Here is a 7,670-nt window from a genome sequence, read left to right as displayed (position 1 = left end):
GAATCTGCCTGGCAGCACAATCAAGTTGAGCCTTGTGCTTAGAAAGCCAGTCCATTCCAAGAATAAGATCAATATCCGAGTTACCAAGGACCACTGGAGAGGATAGAAACTTATAGTCGCCCAATGTGATAGTAACATCTGGGATCATAGCGCTTGCATTCATGAATTTACCCGGAGAAACAACTGATAACTGTCTAGGCAAATCTTGTAAAGGCAACTCATGCTTAGATACAAAAGGTCTTGAAATGAAACAATGCGATGCACTAGTGTCAAAAAGAACTTTTGCAGGAATATCGTTAACAGGAAGATTACCCATGATGATATCTGACGAGTCCTCTGCTTGAGCTGCATTCATCAAGTTGACCTTTGCAGACTTGGGGTTATGCTTGACCACTGCGGTACTGGCAGATCTCATAGGAGGAGGAGGAGGAAGATGCCTCTGATTGAAGCATTTGTTGGCATAGTGACCCTTCTGCTGACACTTGTTGCACGTGACCTCCGAGAGCGGACGGTGATACGGAGCACTTGATCTTGGAGCTTGAGACGAAGTCTTGTTATGAAAGCCTGGGTTGGGTGGGTGGGAAGATCCATTGTCGCCTTTTCTCTTCTACTGATAAGGCTGACAGAATGGAGGAGGAGGTAGCCAATACTTTTGCTGCTTAGAAACCACTTGAGTTGAGGAAGAAGAAGTCACATCTCTGACTCGCTTCTTGGAAGCATCGCACTTTAGTTGGGCTTCCTCTTTCTTCATTGCCATGTTGTAAAACTCATCGTACTTCTTCGGCTCAAAAAGGACGAGAGCTAGTTGGAGTTCTTCTCTGAGGCCACCCCTGAACTGGTATATCATGCTCTTCTCATCAGGGACGTCTTGCTTAGCGAAACGGGCGAGCTTCTGAAACATGGTGTTGTACTGGTAAACAGACAAAGTGCCTTGCTTCGGGTTGCGGAATTCCTCACACTTGCTCTCAACAACACTCTGAGGAATGTGGTGAGCTTTGAAGTCTTGATGGAATTCATCCCAGGTAATCACAGGCCTCCTCTGGAATCTTTGTACTGCTGAAACCATTCTGCAGCTTGGTCTTTGAGTTGGAACGAAGCAAACTTGACAAAGTCCTCAGGCCTGGCATTGCTGCACTCGAAATGCTTGGAGATATCCATGAGCCAATCATCAACGTCTGTTGCCTCAACACAGTTGCTGAAGGTCTTTGGCTGGTTAGCGAGGAACTGGTTTAGTGTAGCAAACTGATTCTGATTGTTGTCATGGCCTTGATTCCCTTGAGTGCGTTCTTGCAAGATTTGTAAAAGCATCTGCATGTTTGCATTGGTAGCGGCCATCACAGCTTGCCATGCCTCCGGAGGTGGAGGAGGTGGTGGCGGATCAGGATTCGAAGTCGTGCGCGTTGGAGGGGCCATCCTGAAGAGGGTGACATCCATTAGCATCTTGACAGACATAAATTCAAGCTGAATCAAATGGATCGAAATTGCAACATATAGACTTAACATCCGAACAAAATGAACGAATGCATTCCAATTGAAATGGTCACATTTCCATAAATTGGGAAGCCACTTAGATAGAGGTAGAAGAATAAAACAACAAGGTACAGACAAGAACAAATACTTGGTGAGGATTACCCAATCACAAACCAAATATCCGCGGAAGAATTACTAGAGCTATAAGAATTCCCACCTATGAAACTCCCGAACCTTTCCGGCTATGCAATCAGGTGTTGGGGATACAGGGGAAGCATAATATCTCACCCAAAGCTAGCAAATCCTACATCCAGCTGTATCCATCCTTCAACACATAACCAAGAAACCTTCGGAAATCATTTACATCAACCTTCGAAAAGCATCCGTTATACAAGTTATGGCAATAGTCCCGAACTCCCACCCCAGTACTGGGTGGCGTCGAGGTTATCTCACCAACAACTGCATAAAAGAGATTTTCGATGTCGGCGAAACTCAGGTATTCCAGAATCTCAACGATAAAATTGTGACGACAACACCTCGGAGATCAACTCCCCGGGACACTGCCACAACCCCTAAATGTCAGGAGGCACCAAGAACAATGTTCTCGTCACAAAACCATCGGAACGATTCCAAGATACCCGCGTGATCCTAAATTTTTTTTAGTGAAATTTGAGAAGAGAAGAGTCAAAACTCTACGTTAGGAGGCCTCACCAGAGCGACGAAGGGACTGAGGAGTAAAAAGAATTCCTAGCTCTCCGATATATAATTCCTAAATGACTCAAAACATTTTTATAGACTCAACAACGCCAACGATTCGATCAAGCAGGGGGCTCCTAAGGTCGGGGAAGGCTCTAATTACCAACTTGTAATGCCCTCGATGCGGCTATATCTCCTACGTGTCGAAGCATGACTTAGAGGCATAACCGCATTGAAAGCAATGTCGCAAGTGAGGTAATCTTCACAAACAACCCATGTAATTCAATAAGGGAAAAGATACATAGTTGGCTTACACTCGCCATGTCACACAATGCATAAATAAGTCATTACATTCATCCAAGTACACTCATGGTCCGACTACGGTACCAAAATGAAGATAAACCCCAAATGCAACATAGCCCCCGATCGCCCCAAATGGGCACCACTACTGATCATCTGGGAAAGACACGTAGTAACGTCCTGAGTCCTCATCGAACTGCCACTTGAGCTCTATCGAATCACCTGGAATGGCATCATCGGTCACTGCATCTGGTTTTGGAAGTAATATGTGAGTCACGGGGACTCAGCAATCTCACACCCTCGCGATCAAGACTATTTAAGCTTATAGGAAAGGTAAAAGGTTGTGGAGCTGCAGCAAGCGACTAGCATATATGGTGGCTAACATACGCAAAAGAGAGCTAGAAGAGGAGGCAAAGGCACAGTCGAACAACTATGATCAAGAAGTGATCCTAGAACAACCAACGTCAAGCATTACTCCAACACCGTGTTCACTTCCCGGACTCCGTCGAGTAGAGACCATCACGGTTACACACGCGGTTGGTGCATTTTAATTAAGTTAAGTTCAAGTCTTCTACAACCGGACATTAACAAATTCCCATCTGCCCATAACCGCGGGCACGGCTTTCGAAAGTTCAAATCCCTGCAGGGGTGTCCCAACTTAGCCCATCACAAGCTCTCACGGTCAACGAAGGATATTCCTTCTCCCAAGACAATCCGATCAGACTCGGCATCCCGGTTACAAGACATTTCGACAATGGTAAAACTAAACCAGCAAAGCCGCCCGAATGTGCCGACAAATCCCGATAGGAGCTGCACATATCTCGTTCTCAGGGCACACTCAGATGCGCCAGACGTCGGGTAGGCCAGCCCAGAGTTGCCCCTGGTAGCCCCGGACATCACTCAGTTGGACAAACACTTAGAGAAGCACTGGCCCGGGGGGGTAAAATAAAGATGACCCTTGACTCCGCGAAACCAAAGGGAAGAAAAAGGCTAGGTGGCGAATGGTAAAACCAATGTTGGGCCATGCTGGAAGAGTTTTATTCAAGGCGAACTGTCAAGGGGTTCCCATTATAACCCAACCGTGTCAGGAACGCAAAATCCGGGAACATAACACCGATATGACGGAAACTAGGGCGGCAAGAGTGGAACAAAACACCAGGCATAAGGCCGAGCCTTCCACCCTTTACCAAGTATATAGGTGCATTAAGATAGACAAGATATAATAATGACATCCCAACAATAAACAATGTTCCAACAAGGAACGATCTCCAATCTTCACCTGCAACTAGCAACGCTATAAGAGGGGCTGAGCAAAGCGGTAACATAGCCAAACAACGGTTTGCTAGGACATAGTGGGTTGGAGGTCTGACATGGCAATATGGGAGGCATGATAAGCAAGTGGTAGGTATCGTAGCATATGCATAGCAAAAGAGCGAGCATCTAGCAATCAAAGATAGAAGTGATTTCGAGGGTATGGTCATCTTGCCTGCAAAGTTCTCAGAGTTGCCTTGATCCTCGTAAGTGTACTCAACGGGCTCCTCGGTCACGTACTCGTCTCCTGGCTCTACCCAAGCAAGAACAACAAGCAAAAGGAACACAATCAACCACGTGCAATGCTCAAACAACATGATGCAAACATGGTATGATATGCGGGATACGGTATGTGATGCATATGCATGATTTGGAAAGGAATGAATGAACCTGGCCTCAACATGGAAATCCAAGAGTGCCACTAGAAAGAGGGGTTGATTTCGGTCGAAATCTATATAAAGATCACCGGAATCGGATGCACGGTTTGGAAATGGCAAGCAAAACAAATATAGCACTGGTTTGCGATAAACAACAAGTAGCCTTCTAAATGCATCCAGAAAAATATGCTAAAGCACTCAAACATAGCAACAAGATACATGGCAGGGATCCGCTCGTGATGCTTGATAAAATATGAAAACTGAGCTATGGCTAATTCACTCATTAACAGGTTCAAACAAGCATGGCAAAAGAGCAAATGATAACAGGTTACAGACTTGGTGAAATAACAAGTCAGGAATTTATCATCAGGAAGCAATCTTTAGAGCATGAAAACTACATGCTACAGGAACATATCATGGAAAAGCAAGGCATGGAATGAAGCTACTCAAAGCATACAACAAAAGTCCCTTAGTGACCATAAGCCTAAAAGGATCAGAAACTCCAATTGCAAGCATGTGAACATAGCAAAAACATAAACAGATACAGACTTAGTGAAAAATTGGAGCATTCAAAACAGTTAACGAGTAGGCATGTTTACGAGCTCGCAGCACTCACTACAAAGCATGACATGATAATATAATCATACATCCAGCAAGTAGACATGGCATAGAAGCTAGACATGGCAAGAACAACAACATAGCATGCACGGATCAACAACAACAAGCTCGGCAAAATCGCTAAACATGTTAACAATCTGCGAGGAACATTTTCTAGCAAAAGTAGAGCTTGATTGACTCAAGCTAGGGTGCTCCATAAATGCAACCAAAGACATGGATGGATAGAGAACCACAATATCTACAAAACATCCTTACTGATCATGCCCAAAAGATGCACGGATCACTAGGAAACAACATGAACATATGTCATAAAATAAGGACAGGGCAAGGAATTCGTGAAAAACTAAGTCCCTGAAATCAGCATCATTGAGTAAACTACTTTGCATGCTTTTGCTAGTCACCACGATGATCACAAAAAATACATGGCATACCCCCTGTATAGATGGCATGGCATATTACAAAACACATGTAGAGCTCAGGATCATAGCATGCACACATTTATCATGGCAAAAATGACAAAAGTGCATTTGCTGAAACAGATCTGAAACTATGATCACATAGCCCTCTTCCAATAGCATTTCGGGAATCAAGATGAGCTCAAATGAAAATGATGCAATGAGATGAAATGATGTACTCGTCGAGACGAACATTTTGATATGCTACACGCACGAATCGGAGCCACGATGAGGAAGTTATGACATGTCAAATTATGCAAAAAGTTAGGGTTTTGAGGATAAAAGTCAACCGAGATATTTGGATCTGGATCTAGATCTCGCCGGAAACAATGTAGCAGCATGCCTCCCGAGGATGGCCGGCCGGTAACATCGAGGTCGTCGCCGGACTTGGAGGCTTGCCGGGGCGAGGAGGTGAGGAGGAGGCCGGCCGGAGTCGCCGGAGCGGTGAGGGGCGGTGAGGAAGCCGCGAGCCGAGGCGGTGGCGCGGGGCGGTCGCCGGCGCGGAGCAGCGGCGCTCACCGACACGGTGGCGGCGCGGTGAACCTTGGCGGCGATGGGCGGACGAAGGCGGCGGCGCGCGTGGGAGGCAGGCGGCGGCGTCGGGCGCGGGGCGCGGCCCGGCTGCGCGGCGAGGAGGGCCCGGCTTGGGCCGAGCGGGCTGGCGGCGGGGGAGCTCCCGGCGCGACACGTGGGGTGAAGTGGTTGGTGCGGCGAGGATGTCCGGCCAGAAACAGACACGTCCGGTGCGGCGCGGGGAAAATTCTAGGGTTAGGGGGAGAGGAGACCTGGGATTTGGAATGGGGGTTCTTTATATAGAGGTAGAGGGAGCTAGGAAGCTCCAAATGAGGTGCGGTTTGCGGCCACGCGATCGTGATCGAACGCTCTAGATGATGGAAGGGGTTTAGGTGGGTTTTTCGGCCAGTTTGGAAGGGTGTTGGGCTGCAACACACACGAGGCCTTTTCGGTCCTCGGTTAACCGTTGGAGTATCAAACGAAGTCCAAATGGCACGAAACTTGAGAGGCGGTCTACTGGTAGTAAACCAAGGCCGCATGACAAGTCTCGGTCCAATCCGAGAATGTTTAACACCCACACACAAAAATAGGTAGAAAGGGACACCGGAGGACATAGGAGCGTCGGAATGCAAAATGGACAACGGGGAAAATGCTCGGATGCATGAGACGAACATGTATGCAAATGCAATGCACATGATGACATGATATGAGATGCATGACAAAGACAAAAGCACGCGAAGGCAAAAACCCGACAACGAGGAAATAACATAACTTAGTGCCGGAAATGGCAAGAGTTGGAATACAAATAAGGTAAATTACATCCGGGGTGTTACAGTGGACTTCATCAATGATTGGACGGAGTTATAGGCACCAAAAGAGAAACCAGATAATACATATTGGACTATTCATTTTGATGGATCCAGGCAGTTGGAGGGCTCGGGGGCTGGAGTCATACTAACTTCCCCACTAGGTGACAAGTTTTGTTATGTCCTCCGTTTAATGTTCCCTTGCACTAACAATGCAGTTGAATACGAGGCTTTGCTCCACGGTCTTCGGATGGCTAAGGAGATGAACTTAAGTCAGGTTAAGTGCTTCGGCGATTCAGATCTGGTGGCTCAATAGGTGTCTGGCACTTGGGATTCTAAAGACCCACTCATGGCTGCATATCAGCGAGAGGTGGACACAGTGGCTGGTCACTTCAAGGGTTATCAGGTGGACCATATAGACCGGCGAAAGAATGAAGCGGCGGACGCTTTAAGTCATCTTGGTTCTCAGCGTAAATCGGTTCTGCCAAATGTCTTTCTTGACGTATTGCATAATCCATCAGTCAAGGTACCCATCGAAGAAGAGTTGGCTATTCCGGATCCGGAGGCTCAATTGGTGGCAGCTCTGCACGTCATACTGGATTGGACAATCCCATATCTGGCTTACATGAACCGGGGCGAGTTACCAGACGATGAAATGTTGGCTCGATAGATAATCCGGCGTTCCAAGTCCATGACCATACTCAACAGGGAGTTACATCATTACAGCGTTTTAGGAGCAATTCAGCGTTGTGTTTCTCCTCAAGAGGGTTGTGAGATTTTGTGAGAAATTCATGGAGATTGCGGTCACCATGACGGTTCAAAATCTTTGGTGGCTAAAGCTTTTCGTCACGGTTTTTACTGGTTGACAGCGCATGCTGATGTGGAGGATTTAGTCAAGAGATGTGACGGTTGTCAAAAATTTGCCTGCTGTGCGCACATTCCGGCTCAAGAGCTGAGGATGATTCCAATAACTTGGCCGTTTGTGACTTGGGGGCTTGATATGGTTGGACCCTTCAAGCGATCCAAGGACAAAAAGACCCACCTGTTAGTAGCAGTTGATAAATTTACCAAATGGGTGGAGGCAGCACCAGTCAGTAAGTGTGATGCGGCCACGGCGGTTAAGT

Source organism: Triticum urartu, chromosome 3, assembly GCF_003073215.2.
Source record: "Triticum urartu cultivar G1812 chromosome 3, Tu2.1, whole genome shotgun sequence".
Taxonomy (NCBI): domain Eukaryota; kingdom Viridiplantae; phylum Streptophyta; class Magnoliopsida; order Poales; family Poaceae; genus Triticum; species Triticum urartu.
Note: the sequence above shows the minus strand (reverse complement) of the source record.